Here is a 25,898-nt window from a genome sequence, read left to right on the forward strand (position 1 = left end):
ATGTGTAGGTTGATATGAAAGGTCTTATATTGATTGCACTGCATGGTTTAGGCTATATTCTGTGACATCTCTGAAAGTGACAACTTTATGTCAAGTGGAGGTAAATTTCTTATTTGTTATGCTGTCCCCATACATTTCTATTTTTATGCTCTCTACATATTGTATACCATAACAGCAAATTGTTTAAATTCTATGCCTAACTGAGGCATGATATCCTATAATCATCATGATTTGAATGAAAACATCTCAGGTGTCATGTTATCATTGAGCTGGTACAATTTATTTCTATCTCTTCCTGGTACAACCTGAAGTAAAATCATTGTTGGTCTTCTGGAATTCACATTCTGGTAATAAGCACCTATTCCAATTAAAAACATTAAAAGGAAAAACATAAAATAGGTTTTTGCTTTAAAAAGTACACACATTAGCAATACTATATACCATTTATCAAATCAAATTAAAATCTGGCATTCATGGCATTTGGAAACATCTTTCAATGATAAGCTAAGATGTTTCACTCTGTACTCCTAGTCAAATAGGTAAAGATTCTCCTTTTCTAATTTCTATTTAGTAAATAAGAATCAACTTGGAATGAAATGCATATAATTTATATGCAAACAGGTTATTTATAACTGATTATCTTGTTATCTCCAATCAAGCTTACTTGAAAAGTTCATACCACACCCAAATATTTAGTCACATACACATGGGCAGGAACTTTTTTCATTATATAATTTTTGTTATGTCTAGCAATGCCATGTAACACAAAAATTCTCAATTAATTTTAAGTTTAATTACTAATCTATTACTTATCAGATACTTATCCTAAGAGAAAAGTGATTATTGTTATCATTTTTTAAGAATTAGAAGACTGAGAAAAGGAATATTAAAAGCCTATTCAAGGGTATACAGTGAACACAATGTTAAGTAGGGATATAAGAATGCATTTCAAATACTTAACTTGCCAAGCTACACCCAAATCTTATCAAGATGCCAAGTTCAGTACAGCATCCTATGAAGTATATTCTCATGCATTTTTTATAATTATCAGTGGGCAGAATCTAGTTGTTGTATACAACAAAATCCTTCCCATTTCATTCTTTAAGCACATGCAATCTCAATCAAACATCAAGCAAGGATTGGTAGTAAAAGGGAGCCCTGAAAATAGGCTCTTGGGTTTAAAACTATGGTTTTATTGCCCATGTCTCTTAAACAACTTTCACTTATGTTTAATTATAAAGAATATGTCACAAAAGGGATCAGCTGATACAAAATCTGATGTACTTATCGATGGTGACAGTTTAGGATCACCCAAATCTAAATTCATTCCAATTTCAGAAAGACTGTCTCTCAACTTCACCTATCTCACAAGACTGTCATAGAAATGATATAGGAAGATACAAAATATAATCATATCTTTTAATCATACCAATCTTTCCTAGAGGACTGTTGCTGTAGAATAACATTGGAAGAGAAAGTATGAACTAAGCTAATGGAGAAAAAGCAAGACATGAATTTATCAAAATGATAATGCAACATCTGTGATCATTTATTTTAATTATATGAATATAATGGCAGGCATTTTGTATATTTATTACTGCAAATGCATTATGATTTCTTATCCTATGGAAAGCCTGCCCATTAAATTTTGATGTTTACTTTCCCTAGTCTTGATTATAGAGAGATATCTGTCAGCGTTCCAGAATATGGCTTCCAAAGCTGACAATATCCTTAGCAAAGGAAACATTTGACTAATACTTGTAAAAACTCATGTGTTTTGGTACAAGCAGCATTACCTATCCAAATGTGGCAGAAAGTTGGAATATCCATAACAATTCAGAACTCATATCTGATAAACAATATACAGCAACTCCGACTTCATAAGCCTAGCCACAGTTCAGAAAATTAAAATCCCCATTGTTGGTTTGAAATCTCCATTGCCAGGGATAACAATTGATGGGCAAATTTGAAAAGCATGGGAGAGGCCTTTGCAATTGACAATAAATCAACATCCTGAAACATTAACCCTTTTTGTGGCTGACCACATCAATCTTCCACTGGTGCTAGACAGGAACCATTTAATTACAACACCATGATCCCACAATTAAGTGGAAGAACTGGTCTATTGCCTTCAATAGCCCTTAATGCCTTTCTCACTGCAATCGGCCTTCCAAAGTGCCTGAAATCCAAGAGAAAGATTCCCACTCTGCCAATACACAGACTTTGCTAATATTTTTGCGGAGAAAGAAGTCTCTGCCCTCCCCCCGCACAGAGATTGCAGTTGCACCTTATATCTGATTTCTGGCACCAAGATTCCTGTCAAGAGACAATAGCAAATGTCTATTAAAGAATTAGAAACTCTGAAACAATATTTGGACTCTACATTGCAAAAGGGATTCATACAATCTTCCCAGTCTCCCACCTCAGCCTCTACCTTCTTCATACCCAAGAAACAAAACCCTAGTGAGATTAACAATTGTGGGGACCCCCTGCTGTAATCATAGTCAATGCTCTGAGATCAGTGACAACATCAGGCCATTACCCACTGCTATTAATCTCAGATTTCTTGGATAAACTGCAGAAAACATTCAATTTTATAAGACTAGACCTATACAATGCTTACAATCTCATTAGGATCAAAGAGGGCCATGAATACTTAACTGCCTTTGATGACAGATACAGTAAATCTTAATATATGGTTACTCAATACAGATTGGTTAATGCCAGGGCTATATTTTCCAGTTTCATGAATCAAGTATTCTCAGATCTCAAATAAATTTGTGGTGACATTTTGCTCTACTCTGAGAACGAGGCTCAATACACAGATCACATGTGCACAGGTCTCCATAGATCAGGTGTCGGCAACCCACAGCTCCACATGTGGCTCTTTGGGCCCTCTGCTGCAGCTCCCTGTCCCATCACTGGTGGGCCCATCACCTTGCCCTCCCCTTCCTTGCCTGGCCTGAGAGGATAAGGGTGATGGCGGGGGAATGGAGAAGCTGATTCTCCAGCGTCTCACTCTTGCTGGAGCTTCTTCCGGCCCTTGTTGGTGCTGGACATGCCTCGGTCGTTTGGGGAGACATGCAACCTGCTCTCCGTCCTGAGACACTGGCCCAACCCGGCCATGACCGACTCTGGCCCCGCTATCAGGAGGCCTGGCGGGGTGGGAATGGGATCCGGGAGGATTGGATGACGGAAAGGAGGAGAGGCCCAAAGCACTGTGCCGTGGCTTTAAGAAGCTCAGGGCAGCAGGAAAAGGGGGCTGGCCCCACTGAACCTCACACACCCAGCCCGGGGGTCAGGCTCTGAGAAAGCCAGAGCGTCCTTGCCAAAGCCACTCACCCATCAGCCAAACTCCACCCCCCTGCCTCTGCCTCTTCTCTTTCTCTCTCTTGGAAAGCCAAGGCTGGGCCAAGCCAGCAAGCTCTCCTTGGGGCTCTTCGCTACTCCTTTTCTTTCTTCTTTTTGGAAATCCAGGCTGGCTAAGGAATGAGAGTGAGCCACGACAGATGCTTTCCTCCTACTCCTCTTCCCCTTCCTCCTCCTCTTGCAACCCCCTGGCTGGCTGTCGCTGGGCCAGGAGGGTGCGCACTAGCGGGGAGGGCCTCCTTAAGCAAGCGGCCGGGTGCCCCACGCACACCTTTGTTGTGCTTTAGCCAAGCTCTCCAAGAGAGAGTGAAGAGACACAGAGACAGAGAGAGAGAGAAAAGAGAGATTCAGAGATACACATACAGAGAGAGAGAGAGAGAGAGAGATACAGAGAAAGGGGGAGATAGAGAGATACATAGAGAAGGGGGAAAGGGGGAGATAGTGAGGGGCAGAGAGATAGAGAGAGGGGGAGAGAGAGACATATATAGAGATACAGAGAGAGGGGAGAGGGAGAGATAGATATAGGGAGAGAGGGGAAGAGAGGGAGGGGGGAAGAGATACAAAGATGGGAGAGAGAGGGGAGAGGAGGAGGCATAGAGAGATACAGAGAGACGGGGAGAGGGGGGAAGAGAGAGGGTGTTGTGGCTGGGTAGGCATGCCTAGAGGGGGTCATGTGACTGGGTGAGAATGAGTGATGTCTAGTTGACCACATCCACCCAGGTTTTGTGGCTCCTGATGTTTTTTTTTTCCTGTGGGAAAGGGGTCCAAATGGCACTTTGAGTGTTTAAGGTTGCAGACCCCTGCCATAGACTAATAGAGAACATCTCTTTGCCAAGCCAGGAAAATGCACCTCTGATCTGAAACAACTGGACTTCTGGGGTTACCACATTTCCACAAATGGTATCCAGATGGATCCCCAAAAGGCATAAGCTATCCTAGACTGGCAAGCCCCTCACACAACCAAAGATGTCCAATGCTTCCTAGGCTTTGCTAACTGCTACAGGAAATTTATATCAGGTTTTGATCATAAAGCCAAGCCGCTGACCCAACTAACTAAGAAAGGAATTAAATTTGCTTGGACTTCGATACACCAATCAGCATTCAAAGAATTAAAAGAACTTTTTGCTTGCCAGACCCTACTTCAGCACCCAGCACCTCAAAGAGATTTACTGTCCAAACAGACCCTTCAGATGTAGCCATTTGAACTTTGGGGTTTGTTTTTGGGGGGGGGTGTTTTGAGGGAGGGGGAGGCAGATTCCTTTGCAACTGCTTTCCTTCCAACCTTGTCATGTCCCCATGAAAATTCAGGTTTCAAAGCAGTCTGAAATGCACGAAAGGGAAATCAGCATAGAAGAATCTTTCCAACAGAAAGGAGGTAAGATGAAGGGATGGGTGCAGAGGTGGTATTCAGCAGGTTCTCACCAGTTCTGGAGAACTGGTAGCAGAAATTTTGAGTAGTTCGGAGAACCGGCAAATACCACCTATGACTGGAGATTTTACAGTATCCTTCCCCTGCCCCGTCCACAGAACCAGTAGTAAAAAAAATTTGAATCCCATCAGTAGATGGGTGATGTAGGAGATTACCAGGCTGAGCCTGAGGAAGGGGTCAAATGCATCATCAGACTCGAGTCCTTTCACTCACAAGCGGTTTAAGTCCAGCCCACCTTGTATTCCACTGACTCTTTATCTACCACCAATTTGCTTTGACCATTAGTTCAGATACTTGTAGAGAGCTTAAGCTTGTAATAAAATCTTATATACATTTGAACTGCCTGAGTTCAATGTCAGCTATAGAATTCATCACTGCCACATTCATCACTGCTATACAGAAAGTGGAAGGGGGATGATATTAATTGAGTAGCTCTTAGCAGACAAAATATTTTATGTTGATAATTCAAGGTTACAGAGTATGGTGCAGCAAGAATTAGAACTTACTTTGGGATTGGTGCATGTGATGCAGTGCTGAGGAAATAGGGGATGGTTTGTAGGTTTGTGGAGAAGCCGGGAAGATTTAGTTCCGGATTCCCACAGTAAGTGCCAGGTGCTGTTCTAATAAAAGTACTTTGAGATGACATGTGTCTTGGAGTTACTGACAGGAATGGATTTCCCCTGGAACGCTGACACTTGATTTCTGTACTTGACAATAATTGAACCCAAAATTTCTATTGCTAAGTGAGACAATTAAGTGAATTTTGTCCCATTTTACAACCTTTCTTGCCACAGCTATTAAGTGAATCGTTACAGTTAAGTTAGTAACAAGATTGTTAAAGTGAATCTGGTTTCCCCATTGACTTTGCTTGTCAGAAGGTCAAAAAAAGGTGATCACATGACCTCAGGGCATTGCAACCATTATAAATATGAGTCATTAGCCAAGTGTCCGACTTTTGATCATGTCACCATGAAGATGCTGCAACGATCATAATTATAAAAAAAGTCATTAAGTCACTTTTTTCAATGCCATTGTACCATTGAATGGTCACTAATTAAACTGATGTAAGTCATGAACTACCTGTATTATGAGTCAAGACAGAAAAGGAAAAGAAGCTGCAGCTTATTTAATTTAATTGATTATTTAATTGATCTAATCAGATGTTTCATTGGAAGTTTTGGTATTCGTTGTTCTGATTTTATATATTAATTAGTACCTAATTCGGCAGCAATTAATGAATGATATAATAAATTAAGAACAGCATGAATAATTTCACAATCTTGTATATTATTTGTTCCTCATAAGTGTCCAAGTAATGGGGCAACAGTTGAAAATTCATCCTAAAACTGGTTGTGCTAGTTAATAAATTCTAAGATGCATACACCAATCTTCCTTTCTCACATTTCTTAAATTATACTACAAAATATATTTAGAATTGAAAACTATACAGAAAAACTATGAAAATTTACTTAGGAGGAGAAACAGATAGAACAGCAAAAAACACTACAAAATTCAGTCGTTGATCAAGAAAAACATTTCCCAATTTATAATTAGAAAACTGTTAAGGATAATGCTAAAATAAATGCATTTTTATCATTTTTTACTTCTCAAACATTAGCATTTTATTCAGCCATGACCCTTATTAAATTGAGGATCTGTACAATCAGAATTAAATGTCCTATCTACATAAAATGAAGTGCATTATTTATCAATAATACTTAATGACAAAAAGCCTGATAAATTCCTGCGATTACACTACTGATTTCCTCTAGTCATGCATCATTGAATCTATCGGTCATTAGCATTATCACAGTGCATAAACTTCAGCTTATGCAGCAACTTTGATAACAGCATCTGAAATGTACCTCTACCTTTTTCTCCCCCATTTAGTTCAGATTAAGTATTCCACGTTTCTACCTCAGACAGAATGGATAACAAAGAACATTCCTAAGAATCCTAAAACATGAACTGGTGTGCACTTTTTTTAGTTATATACACAATTTAATCAAGTGATATAAATCAAGTGTTGAGAGAAGAAATGGTTATATATAATACTGATTCTGATAGTTACACTAAAATGAAATGTATTACAGCTAATACATGTTTCTTTATAACGTGTTGTATAAAATGAGGCAGTTTTAATAGCAAAAATGTATTACCTTTTAAAAGTTTCAAAAATTTAACTTAGCTCTTAGAAAGAACCACAAATTTAAAAAACCTGTAATTATTATTCCAATACACTAATTGTATATAACTAAAATCCATAATGAAGTTTATTTCATAGCAACTAAAATTCCAGTTAAATTACAATAATAATTTTACCATTTTTCTATGCAATTTAGAGATATCTAAAAGATGTCTGAGTATAAATTCTGAAAATTTCATTCAAAAGAATTTGTGTAACATAAAAAGTCTGAAAAGAATAAGCATATAATAAGCATAAATATCATAACATTTGTTATGGACCAAATTTCTGTTTAATCTAATAGAAAATACAGGTTCTCTTCGTGTATTGAAGACTCCCTCCTTTTAATAGAATTTATTCTGAAGGAATATTTTCCTAAGTGTGATACCCTTGAATTTTGTAGATTATAACTGGGAATTCTCATCTACTACAGTCTGCATACTACAATACCCACGCTTGATATGTCTCTTGATTAATTTGCAATTCTTTATCAATATGGGTTCAGTTCAATGTTCTTAAATAATAAGCAAACATATGGCAGAGGTTTACTATTATAACTCAAAATGCCAGCATGCTTATTGGACCTGATTTCAATATGTATCTTCCACATATACACATCTCATTGATTCTACTAATAAGTATGCCTATTCATGCAAATATGAAATACAGCACAGCCTGGAAATAGATCCCAAAACATCAGGAGCAAACCTGCTCTCTCATACATTCACCTCCCGTAATATGTAATTGTATATTAATATGCCTCATTGCAACACCGAGTGAACAAAAGAATACAATTGTTCCATAATTATTCTGGATGATTTAATGAATGGTTAATATATCTGGAGATCTTGAGGGCCTTGAGATTCATGACTTTAAAAATAACATCAGAGATCATTTAACAGGTAGGTCTGCAATTTGAATTTAGAGAGAAGCAAGGACTGGGTAAGATTCAAAGATCTAGTATAAGATTATATGATTAAAGGATTCTACTCTTCAGAAATATATTTCCTTTCACCTAGCTTTCTCTATGAGTTTGTAAGTAGAGCAAGGAAAAGTAAACCTTCCAGCAAAATACAGCATTGCTCCTAAAATGTCTTTATAACATGGGAAAAATCGGATGAGCCATAAAATACATTTTAAAAATATTTTTCACTCTACCATCTAAAAAAGGCCTTAACTAAGCTAAATATGATCGATACTACCCTAATTCAATAGTAGTAAAAACCTCATTCATGCAGCTAAATCATGTCATCTGCTTGAAAGAATTAATACCACTCAAGACAAAATTTAATTTCTGATCAGATTTATTTTAATGGATTGAATTCAAACAAACTCATGCTTACAGTAGAAACACTGCAATTTCTAACTGGTTTCAGAAATTTCAGTGAATTTACTCGAAGCATGACTAAAAATGATCTTAGCCAGTATTGTTTATGATAATGCTTATGTTTTAGCTAATTACCAGCTTAATTTTATGTTTATATTAATATCAAAAAGGCTTATCAAATTACAATATTTTAAAATTTTTGCAGTCCTGTATTTAATTTCTATTTCTAGGTCACTTTTAATATTTTTCTTAGAAAATCTTTACATATTTTGTAGATATTTACATATATTGTAGATATAACTTTTAGAAGTACCAATGGATAGTCAAAACACAAACAGATCTAGTGTATTTTGTTTCTAATTACAAACAAATCTGTCATGACAAGACTATTTTATGCCCAAACACTTCTGAAATTATTTTTTCCGTTATCATTAGCTATGATATTATTAAGCTATTGATAAATTTATCATAAATCTTTTCTTATCTCCACAGTCAGCTGTTCCAGTGCTTATTTCTATTAATGCAACTTCAAGAAAACAAAAGGCCCCAGGTCACTATTATATGATATTTAAGCTCGGTCCCTAGTATCATTATAGCATCTAGAACCTTTACTCTTCTTCAGCAAAGTAGTTCAATTAACCTGGTTATCAGACATAATCCATATGTCTGGATTATGCTACTGAGGCATTCATGTCCTAATATAAGCTAAAAAATGCTTACAAAGAAAACAAACCTTACCAATGGTAATAAGCTAGACAGAAGTAATCAACTCCACCCTGCCTTGTACAGCCTTTATACTTAATAAACAAAGTTCACACACTTACATATATTTGGACCCATAAACAAGCAAGGCAAGCAATCTCTCATATTGCTACACTGTTGGCCCTGAAGCAGGTCATAGGATTATGTACCATATTCCAGAGCTACAGAACTGAAAATTAAATTCTTCCACTTTAGCTGGTCATACTGGTCTCCTACTTCCTCACTCCTAGGAAGCAGCATGAAGCTGCCACGAAGCTAGGTCTTTCTACCCTATATTTATACATTTGATTTGTCCTAAACAGGTACAGGAGATTTTATTTGTCATGGATAAACTTCATGCATTTGAATTTGGCCAATCTTCAAATCTGTCCAGGTAATTTTGAATCCTTTAAGGTATCCAGCCAATTCTCTAAATTTTGTTCATCTGGAAATATCATAAAAATCTTGTTCTTTTTACCCAGCTCTGAAACTCAGTCTACGATTTTAGATGCTCAATCTATCAGTTTATAATTATCAATCCTTGCTTCCATTTCCTATACATCTTTTTGTTTCTTGCTATTCATCTTTACAGACCTTTAAAAATTATTATTTTTCTTTTTTCATTTGAAGTTGAGCAATTTGTTGGATTTCTCACTATCCTCTTACCTGTTTATTCTTTGGATTTTAAGCTATTAAAAGTCCAAGATATCTGATGAATCTGTTTTTTCCCCTAATTATCTTGAACTACAGCATGTTATTGTCATTTTCCTATAAAAGCCAATTGTCTTCATCAATCAATTCTACTATTTTCTTCAAAATTTAATCCCGATAGCCAATACCAATGGGTTTTTCCGCACCTTCTCAAAAAATGAAACTGGTAACAAGATCAGAAACCTATTGGATCTTCCATTACTTGCCAAATTAGTTTTAAAGCAAGTATTAGGATAGTTATTTCTATGTAACATTATTGTTCTTTGACAAGTTGCCTTATTATTTTAGAATAGAATGATTTATATTCTTACTCCTTTTAATCTTATCCAAATGCTTTAAACATGACTTCCCTTTTCAAGGACAAGACTTCTTTATGTACAAAGCCACTCCTTTTCCTTTTTGATTAAGTCTATCTTTTCTGAATAAGTAATATCTGAATAAGTAATATCCTTCAAGTTCTGCACTCCAAGTATGACACTAGTCATATCTACTTTTCTGCATTAGAATGTCTAGTTCTCCTATGTATTACCTATAATACAGATTACAGGTAACAGACACTTAGGACCAGTGATGCCATGTCTCTCAACTATCATGTTTGGAAGGTTTCTGTGTATCCTTTCCTGCTATAAGACTCCTCCATTATCACAGGTAGCCCATATTTCTAATGTCAAGCACTTTTCAAAAAGTCAACAGATCAGCTCTATAATCAGTAACTCCCTCACAAATGTTTCCTATTCCTGTTTACCCGCCTGTTCTTTCACTGCAAGTTCCAAGCTCAGATCTTTTTTCTAAAAAAATGCTCACTAAGGCAGGAACATGACAAGAAGTTTTAGTTCACAATTCTACCCATTTTTAAAATATGCATTTACATGAAATCAAATGTGCCAGAAGCCTAATACAGCCGCATCATTTGAGTAGTAAAGTATGATTTTTCGTCCAAAAGTTCTGACTCCAATTAATGATACCTATGTAGCAGGGAAGGGAGAAGGGATAAAAGGATGAGGTTTTTGGCACAAAGGGAAAAGAGGGAAAGAGGGAGAAAAGGCTTGGCTGGGGAAAGCCGGAAGGTAAGGATAGGAAGAGAGGCCTGGGGAAGGGGAGAGAAGAGGCCTAAGGGTAAAAGAGAAAAAGAGGCCTAAGGAAATTGAGAGGGACAGGAGATAGGGAGAATAGGAGAGGCTTCTGTGATGATCTTGGCAGACTAGAATACTGGGCCGTATCTAACAAAATGAAATTCAATGTAGAGAAAAGTAAATTCCTACACTGAGGCAAGAAAAACCAAAAGTACACATATAGACTGGGTGAAACCAGGCTCAGTAGTAGCAGTAACTGTGAGAGGGATCTTGGAGTCTTAGTGGACAACCAGCTAAATATGAGCCAGCAGTGTGCAGCAGCAGCCAAAAAAGCTAATGCAATCCTAAATTGTATTAACGGAGGGATACAATCGAGATCAAGTGAGGTACTAATACCACTCTATAAAGCCTTAGTAAGACCACACCTAGAGCACTGCATCCAGTTTTGGTCACCACATTATAAAAAAGATGTTGAGACTCTAGAAAAAGTACAAAGAGCAACCAGGATGATTAGGGGACTGGGGACTAAAACATATGAAGAACAGTTACAGAAAGTGGGCATGGCTAATCTAATGAAGAGAAGGACCAGGAGAGACATGATAGAGGTCTTCCAATATTTGAGGGACTGCCAGAGAGGAAAGGGTCAAGCTATTTTCTAAAGCGCCTGTAGTCCAGATAAGGAATAATGGATGGAAACTGAACAAGGAGAGATTTAACCTAGAAATAAGGAAAAACTTTCTGATAGTGAGTACAATCAACCAATGGAACCGCTTGCCCTTGGAAATTGTGGGAGAGTCTTTCAAGAAGAGACTTGAGACTTTCAAGAAGAGATTGGACTGCCATTTGTCAGAAATGGTGTAGGGTCTCCTGCTTGGGTGGGGGGGTTGGACTAGATGACCTACAAGGTCCCTTCCAACTCTGATTATGTTAGATTATCTGTTAGAAGCAAGCCTTAGGGAGACAAGGGGATAGGATAGGATAGGATAGAATAGGATAGGATAGGATAGGATAGGATAGGATAGGATAGGATAGGATAGGAAAGTCTTCTGTGGAGGAAGCCTGAGAGAGGAAAGGGATAGGAGAGGCTTCTGTGGGGCAAGCCTGAGGGAGAGAAGAGCAAGCCTGAGGGAGGCAAGCAGAGGGAGGCAAGCAGAGGAATCAATGAAGGAGCAGAGGCTGTTCAAGGAGAACCCAGCAGCAGTGCAAGAGAGAGATAGGACAGAAGGGAAGGAAGAAGAGCCGACCAGCCACCTGAATAGTACCCCATCACGTGACCCGCCTGTTGGGAAAAGACTGACCATCACTCCACAATGTGACCCAGGCATTCAGAGTGCCTGAGCAAGGGACAAGTGTGGATCAGCAGCTAAAACAAAAGAGCCAGGAGAGCCCAGACTCCAGTGACCCTTGCGAGGGTAGCACTACACCTACATTTTCTATATAAAATCTCATGTAAAAAACAAAGATATTCTTATCCTGTAGATCTATTTATTTGTTACATTTATGAAATTCATCTTAGTGTTATCAGGTAAAATTAATCAGCTTAACAGAACGTAGATAAAACTGCAGTTGTTTTAAAGAACTGATAAAACCAAAGAAATCAATTTAATAATCCACATTGGTTTGTGTTTTTTTAAAGCATAATATAAATATAGCATCCATCCTACCTCTTACAAAATTTCAACTTATTAACAATCCATCCCTTTTATTTCATAATGTTTCTTTGAGGTATTTCTGGACAAGACTACAAAGAAATTTTCACAGAAATATTATTACTTTTTTTAAGCCAATTTCTTAAATCCAGACATAAACAAAACAGAGATCAGATACATACCAGTATCCAGCATTACAAAGTTAAATTTCATGAAATACTGATACACAGGTGTCTGAATAAAAGCTATTTCATTCAAAAATGATCATAAACTATGGAACACTGAATATTTTTTTTAAATAAAATGTTTTTCTATATATGGGCCTTGATTTGGATATATGGAGAACATATTTTTCACTACTTTCTAGGCTTTTTAGCTTCATATTTCCTATGAAATTTTAATAGAGAAAAAATAAATGTAGGGTGGATTATTATAATGGCAAATATAACAAAAGGTTGAACAAAGATACTTAACAAATATTTCTTAACAGCTCTGCAACAAGTAGGAAGGAGGTATCAAGTGGATTATCTCAAAACTCTACACAAGTACCTCTGCTGTCCAACATATTCATAAATGATATCAAAGCCCAGGAGGAGCTAGATAGATATGCTTGTTGGCAAAATTGAGCCAGATGAACTTTAAACAGAGAAATTCAAAAGCTTACATTTAGATGAGAAAAAAACCTGAAGGCATGAGTTTAGAATGGTATAGAGAATCCTACTAGTCAAAAATAAATGAAGAAGTACGTTGGAGTCTTTGTGAATGCAAGATGGACAAAAGTGGGACGAAGTTGGAAAAAAAATGATAGTCTGTATCAAGTTAAGAACAGCATCCAATTCAAGAAAAGTCAACGTTTTCTATATTTTGAGTTAAGTCAGACTGCATCTAGAATTTTGCATACAATTCTGCTTGCTTGATTTATTTATAGAGCCACCCATATCACAGCAGTGACAAACTAAAATATATCCAGAATAAACAAATATCCAAAATGACAAGATGACTGAAAGGAAAAAGGATTTTGGAGGTATGTATAACCTGGAGAAGACTATGGGGAGGCATTAGTTGTCATCTGTGGAAGGAAAAGTAGAATGGGCAAGATCAAAAGCAATGGATAGGAATTACAAGGAATGATAATGTACCATCAAGTTGTTTTTTACTCCTAGCAACCACAACGATATATTTTCTCCATAATGGTTTGTCCCTAAAATGGTCTTTCCAACATTGCATCCATTGACATCAGAAAAAAATGGTCAGATTCTTCAGCAATGTAAAAGATTACCTCAGAGGAATGGACTTCCCTTCACTGGAGAGACAGAGACTGAATAGTTATTTGTTAGGGATGCTGCGCAGGGCAAAGGGTTGGAGTCAGTGATATCCAAGATGCCTTTCTACCCTTACATTCTATTATTCTTTAGCTGGAGATGGCTGTAGTGTACTTTTGAGTTACTGTTTTTTCACATCTATAATGGTTAAATGAATTTTGCTTAGATATTTTTGGCTTAGAGTTTGTTTCTATTTGTTTGCAAAAGAATTTCAGCTGGTAACTGGAAAGAAAAGGAGTTATAGTTACCTTTTACTTCCACTACTGATTGAATATATCTGGTATATGCTTTCTCTGTTGATTAAACTAAGGACAATTTCCCAGAAAGATCTCTCTGCCCAACACAATGTCGCTATCTTCAGGTAAATGGTATGGCCATACATATGAAAACCTATGTCTCACAGCAAGTTACAAGGCTTTTTTTAAAAAAAAAAACACCTCATGCCCGCTTTCCTCTTTAACAATGCAAAATATAATCTTGGAAGCAAGTTAGACTTCAGTAGGTTGATCTCAGCTATTTACACCCAACCACCTCTATAAGCTGTACATATGTTCCCACAATCAACCCACCACTTTCAAAGTAACAGCAATCTCAGACCATCTTTCTTCCACTGGGTAGCCAATTTCTATTATACTACTTTGAAAAAGTATTGCTTTATCTTTTTCTTGATCCAATAAATAGACAGTAACTAGAAAGATCACATTATTGTTAGAAAGAACAATATAAACAAACAATTCAATCAGCAAAATATGTTTACAAAAGGCATAGTAAAAAAACCAATGAAAAAACTTTTTAAAAGCATGCAAAGTCATTTTATAACAACCAATTGTTGATGTCAGAATGAGCAATCAAATAAATTCATTACCTTCAGCACAATAGTTATCCTGCAGTAACCCAAGTTATACCTTATAATGTAAGATATCATTATAAGTAGTCCTCATTTAATGATGCAAATTGGGACTGGAAACTGTATCATTTTCATGCTCCTGGTAGAGACTGACTCTGAGGGAGCGGAGGAACAGCCGACAGGGAGTGGAAGTATGGTTCCGGAGGTTGTGGAGAAGGCTGGGGAAGGGCAGAGGTCGGCTGGGCAGTCAGAGGACCCAGGCCCATCCCCTCTCCATCCTAGGGCACACAGGGAAGAGAGGATAAGGGAGACATGGTCTACTGGGAAGGAGACGGCCTTGATCCTCTTCATGGGCTGCAGCTGTGACAACTGGATAAGAGGACAGACATGAGTACAGGCGAATGCTGGAAACAAAGCGTGGGACTATCCCTAGTTTATTGTTCCTCTCTGAGTTTGGCGTCCTTACCAGTGTGTGTTCTGATATCTCTGGATGTCTTCAAGCCCTTATCTTGTCTGTTTTGTGTTGTTTTTTACTCTTTATAATTTATAGGCATTTTTAGCTTAAACAGCATTTTCTCCTTCTTGTAACTGCTCGTGTGGGAGTTTTTTGTCTCCAGTCAAGGATATTTGGAACTTGGAAGCAAAGTGAAGGAATAAAAGGGGCTTTACCTGTTTTTTGTGACTGTGTTTATTTTGTATCTACCCTGGGTCATCACAACCATTAAACATCACAGTCATTAGTAAAAAAAGTGTGAACCTGAGGTTTATCCATAACAGTTCTGGAAGTCACAGTTGCCATCAATAAACAATGACTGCTGTCATAAAGCAAGAACTTCATGTGACCATGACTTCTGATTCTTGGTGGCTTTCCCATTGACTTTGCTTATGAAAAGCTGGCAGGGAAGATTGAAAATTACAATCACATGATTTTGGAGATCCGTGTGACAGTTTTAATATTAAGCCTGAATATAAGTACTACTTATTCAGAATTGTCATTTATTTGAACAGTTGTTGAGCAAGTGATTGTTAAATGAGGAACACTCATATAAGAATTTATCTACCTAGATCATTTATGTCATCCTATCATGCATGTTCCTATCCACTGTCAGTACGACAAATGGAAGCCCTGCCCCAAACTGAATAAAACCTTCTAGCTCAGGGGTCCTTTTGGACCTCAGGGACTACCAAATTCATAATTTTAAATCCCGGGACCACTAATATTAATTTTGACTGACAGTGGCTTGCTGATGTTGGAGGGAGAGAGAGATCTGATCTAACCTCTCTCTCTCATACACACACACACAAACACACAGAGGCAGGGGTGGGATTCAAATTTCTTAACAACCGGTTCTTGGGTGTGGCCCAATTTGTGGGTGTGGCTTGGTGGTCATGTGACTGGCTGGGCATGGCTTGTATGTAAATATTATAAATATTTATATAAATATTGAATTTTTTATTAAAAAAGAGCAACTTTTACCCCAAAGCAGGCAAAGCAGGCAGGCAGATTGAGTTGCTCATAGAATCACAGATCTATCTTTCTGCTATTGACTACTTGAGTCTGCACATAAAATTTGCTTGCAAGCAAACTCACAAAATTAACTCACAACACACCATGTATTGAATATTGAATATTGAATTTTTTATTTTAAAAAGAGCAACTTTTATCCAAAAGCAGGCAAAGCAGGCAGGCAGATTGAGTTGCTCACAGAATCACACATTCACTTAAAGATCTGTGTTTCTGCCATTGGTTATCTGCAACTGAACTATAGAACCTTCAGTCCTAAGTGAGGTTCGGCTCTGCTTAAAAGCAGAGCCTAAGATCTAAAGATTAGCTAGAAAGCAAGAAATCCAATTTCCTGCTTTCTAGCTAATCTAAATCTCCTGGCACAGCAGAACAGCTGATGGTTAGGGAAAGGAAAAGGAAAAATAGCAACTTAGCAGGCAAGTTTGCCAGGTAAGGAGTGAGTGGGCTGGGAGGGTTCCCGCGCAGCCTGGTTTAATTGCTTTCATTTCTCTGCGGACCACCAAAATTTTCTCATGGACCACCAGTGGGCCCACAGGTTGGAGACCACTGTTCTAGTTAAGCAACTGTACAGCAAATTGGGATAATATACCACAGTCTTACGATCTAGATCAGAAGTAGAGAACTATGACTCTTTTACGACTTGTAGACTTCAACTCACAGAATTCCTGAGCCATCAGATCCAACAAAACTAATTCCAGAAATGTAGTTGCCCTGAAAAATATGGCACCGCCTGAATAAGATCAGGACAGACTATGCCAGAACTAAGGCAAAGTTATTTAAATGCGGGATTGACCAAGAGGCTGCAATGCACTGTGGTACACTGAACAAACAGTAACACATATAGTTCAATAATGTCTCCTCAGGAAATTTCAAGGCACCTGGGATTATCTCATCACAGCCATACCAGAAGCAGTTAGATGGTTAGCTTCCTTAGATATTGAGTTATAATAGCTATCCTATTGAGACTCTATACCCTGTATTACGGTAATTTTATCATACTTTTACCTTAATTTAATATTTTATTTGGTATTACGTACTGTCCACATATTTAGATATACATGATATATATTTGTTGATACTTTGAACTTATATTTGTGCTTGTATTATAACTTGTTTTATTAGTGTTGTATATCAGTGATTAATTACATGACCTCTGTAGATGCTATATGCTAAATAAAATAAAAATACATGGTCCAACTTCAAATATTCAAATGCTAATGCAGGGATTGAGGGGAGGGAAAAAGAGATCAAGATAGAGCTTATACATGCATTACTAGTGTAGTAATTAAGAGGCTAGATTAAAAGCAGGGAAATCCAGGTCGTAATCCTTTTGGTCTGGAAGCCAATCATTCTCTTCAGCGTAGACTGAAAAGTTGAAGCACATCTATTTACCAACCCTCACTAGACCAGCATGATATATTATTGCTTATAATACTCCAATGAAGTAGCCTTCAATTCTGCAATGGATTGAGTTGGGATGGTGATGTTGATTGAGTTGTAATGGTGATATTAATAATGTTACAGCAAGGAAAAGCAACAGAAGCAAATACAAAACTGTCTGTATAAAGAATTTTTAAAAATTCTTTAAAATCTTTAGATTTTTAAAATATAATCCTAGCATGTTCTTCCTGCCCCACAGAAAGGCATATTTTCTTAATTTGTCTTGCTGAAGGTCTGGACATTTAACTGGCCATTCATACAATTTCATCTTCATTTATTACCCTTTTTAATAGAGACATGACATTATATTTACAGCTGTATTCTCTCAATTTATTCTCTCTTAAAACACACGATCATCATTGGCCTTGCTATCTAATAGTGTGCGTCCAGTCACATAAAACCAAAGAGGCTTCCCTAAGATGCCTTGGGAAGTAGGACGACTTTCATTTACTGAGGTGTTAATATGCTTAATCTATCAATTAAATGAATAGGCTCATTTTACAAAATACAGGAGACAGCTAAAGCTTGGAAGGAAAGTGTGCTAGCAAATCTGAAGCAAAGATATTTGACCATAAGTGCTGCCAACAATATGCTAAGAATGAGTGGAAAATATACCAAAATCCAAGATAATAGGGGAAAGGTTGCAAATTTGCTTTTAAAAACCCAAAATCATTTTGTAAATCTATTAAAACATTTTTCAAAATAAAATTTTATTCAATCAAACTATTTATTGAGAGTTGTAAGCTGTTCAGAAACTGTTTCAGCCAACTAACCTCATCATAAACTAATGAATTTATCTTTAAATCTATCTTTATTCAAATGATAGTCTTGATGGATAATACCACTTTACTCAGTAAGTTGAAAATGATAATTTAAGGTTTTTTCCCCCTTCTATTAGTCACATTTAAAAAGTGGCAAAAAGAAAAACATCACCCAAAACTTGTCATTCTCTTTTTTTGCCTTTTAGAAAAAAATTAAAGAGGCACAGTCCAGTCTTGTCTAGTAAAAACATTATTAATTTCTCTCAACAACGCCCTAAAGTGTTTATGTATAGCAAATCATTCATACATGCAATCTTTCTACACAAAGGATACAGTGTGAAGTCATAAGGTCTAGGAACAGTTTTCTCATGTAATAATATTGTCATCAAAATCAGTCTAAAGCCATAATTAAATGCTATTGTCATGTCTGACCTTAGCAAAATGTTAGCAGGAAACAACTACTTTACTTTTTGAGATAGTCATGCCACTTGTTCATTTACACTACTCAGTGCTTCCAAGACACTGCATCTATGACCCTTTCAGGTTTGAGTGATTCTATACACTGCCTGGTATAGTACTTTATAATAAGCTGTACGACAATATTTCAATGAAACAAAATTGTAATAGACTGTTTTTTAGATGTTGTCATCCCAATTTCTTAATGTAATGTTAAAAAAATGCAACATGGAAAGATGCAATGTACATTCCTTTTCAGAGACTAAAGGCAATCTACTTCCTCATTCAATAACTATCAGTATTATTATTATATCCCTAATAACGTGAAATCACAGCTGCCAATTTTTTAACTGGCATTGGCCTTCATGTGCATTGATTCCCCCAAACCTAGGATCTTGTATGTATTAGTATAGGATATGCATGGATCCAAGCAGTGTGATCTTTTGTAATTAATAGATTAAATTTTTTCAATGCGCATAATTTCCAAGTGCTATCCAAGATTTTTTGTTATGGAACCCAGTGTGCCAATAAACTCTGGACCACAATGGCCAGTTTATGCAATAATATTTCAATTTTAATTTTCAGATCTTGATACTTTGTGATTTTCTCAAATTCTTTATGTTCTGTTCTACTATCAGCTAATATTGCCACATCAATTGTTCATACTTTCTTCTTTTCAACTACAGTTAAATACAGTTTTATAAACCAAGACTTTATCAGTAGTATTGTCATCATTAGTTTATTAAATTTCAGGTCACTCAACTCTCAATGGCTTTTTTAATAAAAGTTGGTTCATATTTAACAAAATCTCACATCACAACTGACATATAAATTTGATAAGTAAATAAACAAAAAGTATAAACAGATACCATCAGTACCCTGGTAGCTAAACACTACTAGAACACAATAGGCTCCAAAGACCTGTATCTGAAATTGCTTCATCTTAATAAACAATACTGTGTTTATCTAACAATTTGAGTTTAATATATAAATGTGCCATATCTGGAAATAGCCTATATTCTAATTGCAAGCCATTTGTATTTCCTTCCTACCATCATGTACAACTTAAAGAATTTTTAATTTACTCCCAGAGAGTTCACTGCATGATCTTTAAGTCTTTTATTCCAGAAAGTGCTTGGGTAAAAATCCTGATGGACTTAACTGTTACTCATATAAAAAAAATAAGGCTTTATCACTATGATTGTGATGAGACTGTGCTCAGAATTTGTTTGTGCCTTTCAGTGTAGTGAAATCTAGAAATATGTCTAACTTTTGAAACCTAGTGCAACATAATCTTAGGGCAACAACATAAAAATTTCATAAAACAAAATATGTAACATTGCTATATTGAGAAAATAAAACCTAATATAATCATAAGACTACCAACATTTCAGAATAAATTCAGAATAAATTCTTAAAAGTAAAACATACATTTGAAACTGGACTTTGCATTGCTAGTATTTTGTATGAAAATATGCTGCTGGGTTGTTGTTTTGAATAAAATCTATAGTTAGAATATTTAGGTGCATATTTCAATATAAATGACAAAATGTAAATATTTCCTGATATGAATTCTATTTTACAAGATCTGGCAAAGTATTTATAGGATTCAATCCTATTTGTGTCTTTAATTAAATTTAACATGCATACTTTAATGCAATTTAAATAGATTATTAGTTGTCAGAATATAAAATATAAATATTGTTTATGATTCAGTTCCTGTAAGTACTTACACTCAGGAAACTCTTAACCTCATGACTAAGTAGTATTAAACATTGAGATGAGACTTCTAAAGAGTTTCTGCTGCCCTTTGCACTTTTCCAATAATCTTAAATTACTACAACTTAATTATAATTTCAAGGCACTAAATTGAGATATTTTTAAACATTATAGAAAGACTGATAATGGAAAAAATTACTTACAATGACGGAGATTTTAAAAGGTTTTAGGGAAAGCTACTAAAGACCTTATTAAATCCTAGAAATTATTTTCACTTTTGAAATTGGGTAAATATTTTAACAGTAAGCAAGTAATTTGGTGTACTCATATACAAATATTCTTCATACAAAACATTGTATATATCTAATAATTTATCTATGAAAGCCATATATATTAAAAAGGCATAACCAAAATCTGTACTTTAATTTCAGAATAACAGAGTTGGAAGGGACCTTGGAGGTCTTCTAGTCCAACCCTCTGCTCAGGCAGGAAACCCTATACCATTTCAAACAATGGTTGTCCAATCTTGTCTTTAAAACTTCCAGTGTTGGAACATTCACAACTTCTGGGTTTCATATAATTGCCATGTTGTTCTTGGACCTCATGGATAATAATTACACAATTACTGAGCATCTTCTCCCAACCTAGTTATCCTCCAGATGTCTTAGAAGTACAACTTTCATAATTACCTACTAGGATGTAGAAGTCTATATTCAAATCCTATTGAGTTGTTTTAAATTCTTTTTAATAGTGACTAATCAAATAATAAAACTGAGAAGAATTAAGCTTAATTTTGTTTACTTAATTTGAAATCCTCAATATTTTATTTTGCACATACCTATTGATTTCTTCCTGCTATTGTCCCTGAATTATTGTTCCAGTTAAGAAATTACAGTTTTTAGCAATGTGTAGCTCGAAGAAGACATCAATCCTCAATACCATATATTTTTCTATATATTATGAACCATGCTCCTCAATTATTATCTTCACTACACCAATCCAAGCAAGCAACCTAACTAAACTAATAATCATGGGCAAAGAATTAGGGCTTCTATGTTAAACACTGATTGCATATTTAATTTTTTTTGAAAATATGAGTACCTTCTACCTTAAAAGTACACATGCTGAATTCTGCCATTTGACTACTATTCTAATTTCTATGTATTCTAATTATGCTACTGCATGTTCTGTAAGATAATGGTGATTAAAAATTGATGAAGAAAATAATGTAACTGCAACAAAAACCACTAAGTGTCAGTCTAATCTGATGCTGAGTAAATCCTGCCTTACTTCACAACTGGAACCCAAATAAGGGGTCTTGGTATCAAGGTTTTGTCCCAGATATGGAAAAATGGAACCCAACTGGAACTGTATATAACTGACAGCAGTTAGAAAGAGCTTGGCATCCTTCCTGTACTTCACATGCTACAGCTTGAAATATGGATACTCGTCAAGATTTAAACAGTGATATACTAAAACAGATATATCTTCAGAATGACACGTATTCCTTAATATTTGTAACAAGGCAACTATAAATTATAATGATATAGAACTTCAATATCACTGAATGGAATTGGAATTGAAATGGAATTGAATCCACGGTGGCCCAATAACACAAAATAGTGTTACAGCTTTAAGGAAAAGTTAAGAGTGAACTTTTGTCTTTTTCCTTTGAGTTGTCTTTAAGCATTTTTTACCTGAAATTGTTCAATTAACTAAAAATGATCTGAGGTAACTTGAAAGGATAAAAAAGTAGAAGTTACACTCTCTGATACAATACAGACCTTCTCTGGACCTCCTTCCAATTTCCCAAGAAATGTCAGAAGATTTACATAATTAGTTCAGATAACTAAAAACTACTTATTTACATAATAAATTCTGAACTTAACTACTCTTTGACTTATACACATACACACACACACACACACACACACACACACACACACACACAAATCTGACGTTCTTATAATACTACTTTAAAAAGCCAGAAGCTACAACAGTACAGTGTGATTTAGAAAACGGGGTAAGGAACATACTGCAGTTTCCTTTGACTACAAAACAATAAAACATTGTTCCATTCAAAAACAGGTAAAGTTGTATCCAGCTGTATTGTTGCTTTGTAAAATTATACAAGCATGCGTGCAAATGTATATATGAAATCTTATTGAGCCGTGTCAAAAAAATTCAAAATTTAGTGCAGTGAATAAAATTATAATTTAAGACAGTCATGACAGCTGAAGACAGAAGTAGCACTTATTGTCACTCCTTTTTGGAGTTTAAAAAGCTTATTTTAGTATAGAAGCATAAACAAATTTATACTATTATACTGTTGGACTATCATTATATAAAGTTTACAATATTTTGAAAGAAAATCACTATCGCATTCTATACATCACTGGACACCTGGAAAAGTATTCATTGAAGACTTATATATATAAAACACAATTGCTGAAATCTTTTGCTGAGATGTTTTCATAGGTTTGCATATGAATTAAATTGTATCGAATAGCTGATGTATTCATATAAAAGAATATTCAGGAGGTATAATTTACCTTCCAAAGAAATCAATGGGAATTGCCATGAATTATACCCATTAACTTTCAGTTAAAGAAAGACTAGCAGAACACAAGAACATCAGTACCTATGTTCAATTTGGAAAAGTTCAACTCTTTTCCAAATAGAAGGCAACATAATGTTGGATTTCATTATTGCATTATTATCAATGTGTAAAAGATCACATATAACCTATTAAATGGAGGTCTTTCACCTATAAACTGTACTACACTTACATTACAAAAGCACCGTAAAAATAAGGTCCTAGAAAGGAATTGGCTCAATTTTCTTAGCAGAGAAGAAATAAATTATTTTAATACTGTTTAGTAGGAATGCTGAAAGTAGAAAGATTAAATTTATAGCTTTTTAAAGACAGGCATGTTACATATTAAACACAAATGGCAGAAGAGCCATATGTATGTTTTTGTACATATGCTTTATCAGATAACAAATAATTTTTAAAAACCTCTCATAGTGTAATGTTTGGAGGATTACAAAGATTACAAGAGGAATATTCAGAAATACTAATGAAAAAGACCACTTAAGCAATGCTGATGACTCATTCATTAATAGCCATCTATAATTTGTATTTCAAATTTACCTATACTTGCAAATTGGAGTTTTGTAATTTTTGAAATGCCTTTTGTAATAATAATGACAAGAAACTAGTCTGAATATAATAAAAATAACATCATTAAAACAATCAATTACAGAAATCTTAAAATATTTCAAAAAAGTAGTAATGTAATCCTAGTAAGTGTTCTCAAAAGGGAATCCCACTAGTTTCAATGGGTTTTCTCCCTGATAACTGAATAAAGAAGCTTACACTACAAGTTTAATATAAATAAAGTAAAGCCCTCAGAACATAATGTATTTTATTTCTAAGTAACCAGTGTAAGATTGCATGGCAATTATATATAAAGCTATTTTTAAACATTCAAAATCAATAACACACTATAATTAATACTTGCAAAGTTTGGGGGAAATGTAACGCAACTTTTAATTTTTAAAAAATGGTACATAGTGATCAGTGAGACAAGTATGTTCTGGAATTTCAAAAATTATTTCTTCAACTTTCTAAAACTACAAAATACAAAAAAAATGCAAAATGAAACTATTCCAGTCTATATTAGAACACTTCTGTAGCCTGCAAAATGTCTGTCTTCCCTGACAATGCAGAAAGTCTATAACCAAAGAGCTAAACTTTTATTTTCTGACCATTTTTATATATTCTGGAGAGCACAAGCATTCATCTTTGCACTTCAAGGTGTTGGAGATAAAAAGACAATTGCACATCAGTGGAGCATAAAATAAGTAATTCGGTCCAATCAGGGGTAGCCTTTCTTTAAATTAACTAGTCGTTCAAATAATAATTAGGTTAAAAATCTAAAACCAATACAATACAGATAAGCTTTCTTCCAAGTTATCTTTAGATTTAGTAACCAAGTGTTTGTAATGGTCCATTTCTGCATAACTGAACACAGAAATCTTGCTGCCTGATCGAATAGTCCGAATCTTTCAGTGAAGCTGCTTTTAAGGACAGCCCCGGCAGCAGCTTTGTTTGATCTCTGCTGCCTTCTCTAATCTGGGTTGTCAAGGTTCACTTGTTGGAAGCTGTTTACTTTAAAAAAAAAAAGTGACTCCCCCCCTCCATCCCTCTCCCATACAATGACTAAAAAGACTGAAAGGAAAGAATGCTGCCAATGTAAGAAGTTACAGCTGAAATACCTTTTTGCAATGAAATTGTAGCTGACACATTTTGTACAAAAGTGACAAGGTTCTCTCATTCTTTCATCCTGCATAGTACTAAAACATTAAATTGAATTACACATAACTTGAAACAGTCCAAATTTCTTTTACAATCCTCTTAGTTGCAATTCTTCCCCCAGATTCACTCTGACCTTAACAGAACTCAGTGGCTATTTTCTTTTTAGCTTGGAAAATTCTTGTTTCTTCTTCATAAAAAAAACATAGAGTATTTAAAAGATTTCCTTTCCTCTTTGGTATTGTACAATTAAAAGTAGAAGCAATTACACTAAACAAATAGCATTAGCAGTATTCCTTATAATTATCTATAATAGAACAAGAAATTCCCAAGAGATTTTTGTGACTTCATAAAAATCAAATAAAAAAAATTAAATGTTAAAACTACCAAGTAAATAGGAAATAAATTGTATGCATCTTTAAATTGTATAATTCAACCTATGAACACTCCATGTATCAAACCTACACACCATATGTAAATTTTATCCTATTAGGTATTCATAACATTGATCAAAAATGAAACCTGAAACTTTCAAGGGTTCTTAGTCTCAAAGAACAAGGTATTTGAAAGCAACAATATGCTTCTAAAAACTCCATTTATTTGCCAAAGAAGTGGGAATGTTTTTTAAACAGAATCAATAGACATTCCAGAGATCATATTGGGCATGTAACTTCAACATTCCTACCATAACTGAAACCAACATAAGCTGGGCCACTGTCTTCCATAGTTTTTCCTGCACTTTTTGTCTTGCTTGTATTCTATTTAAGAAAATGGGGTAAAAAATTAAACTATCAGATGTAGACACTGCAAAATCAATACACTTAGGAATCAGGCTAGCAGCAATATCAGAACACAATGACTTGGAAATAATTAATAGTTATCCAGCGGGATGGGATGAAATGAGGAAGGAGACAATTGCCATCATCTTTTATGACAGTATTTATATTGTTTGCTAAACTCCTGAACTCTAATTTTAAGCTTAAAAACAAGGATGTTACATTCTGTATGCAATCCTTCTTTCTCTCA

The 25,898-nt window shown here is 35.3% G+C and overlaps 1 protein-coding gene across 17 annotated transcripts in view; it reads right to left on the reverse strand.

Annotated features, from left to right (window-relative positions):
• FOXP1 (forkhead box P1) overlaps positions 1-25,898 on the reverse strand; it is a 639,457-nt gene that overhangs the window by 610,324 nt on the left and 3,235 nt on the right. Inside the window, exon 1 of one of the 17 annotated variants that reach the window (XM_087923669.1) lies at positions 25,558-25,625. The exons of the other annotated variants lie outside the window; for them this stretch is intronic. The gene's annotated coding sequence lies outside the window, so the exon portion shown is untranslated. Of the gene's footprint in view, positions 1-25,557; positions 25,626-25,898 lie in introns of those variants that run through there. 17 annotated transcript variants of the gene reach the window in all.

The sequence above is a fragment of the Pseudonaja textilis genome, chromosome 2, assembly GCF_049901715.1.
Source record: "Pseudonaja textilis isolate UNSWEBS1 chromosome 2, rPseTex1.2, whole genome shotgun sequence".
Taxonomy (NCBI): domain Eukaryota; kingdom Metazoa; phylum Chordata; class Lepidosauria; order Squamata; family Elapidae; genus Pseudonaja; species Pseudonaja textilis.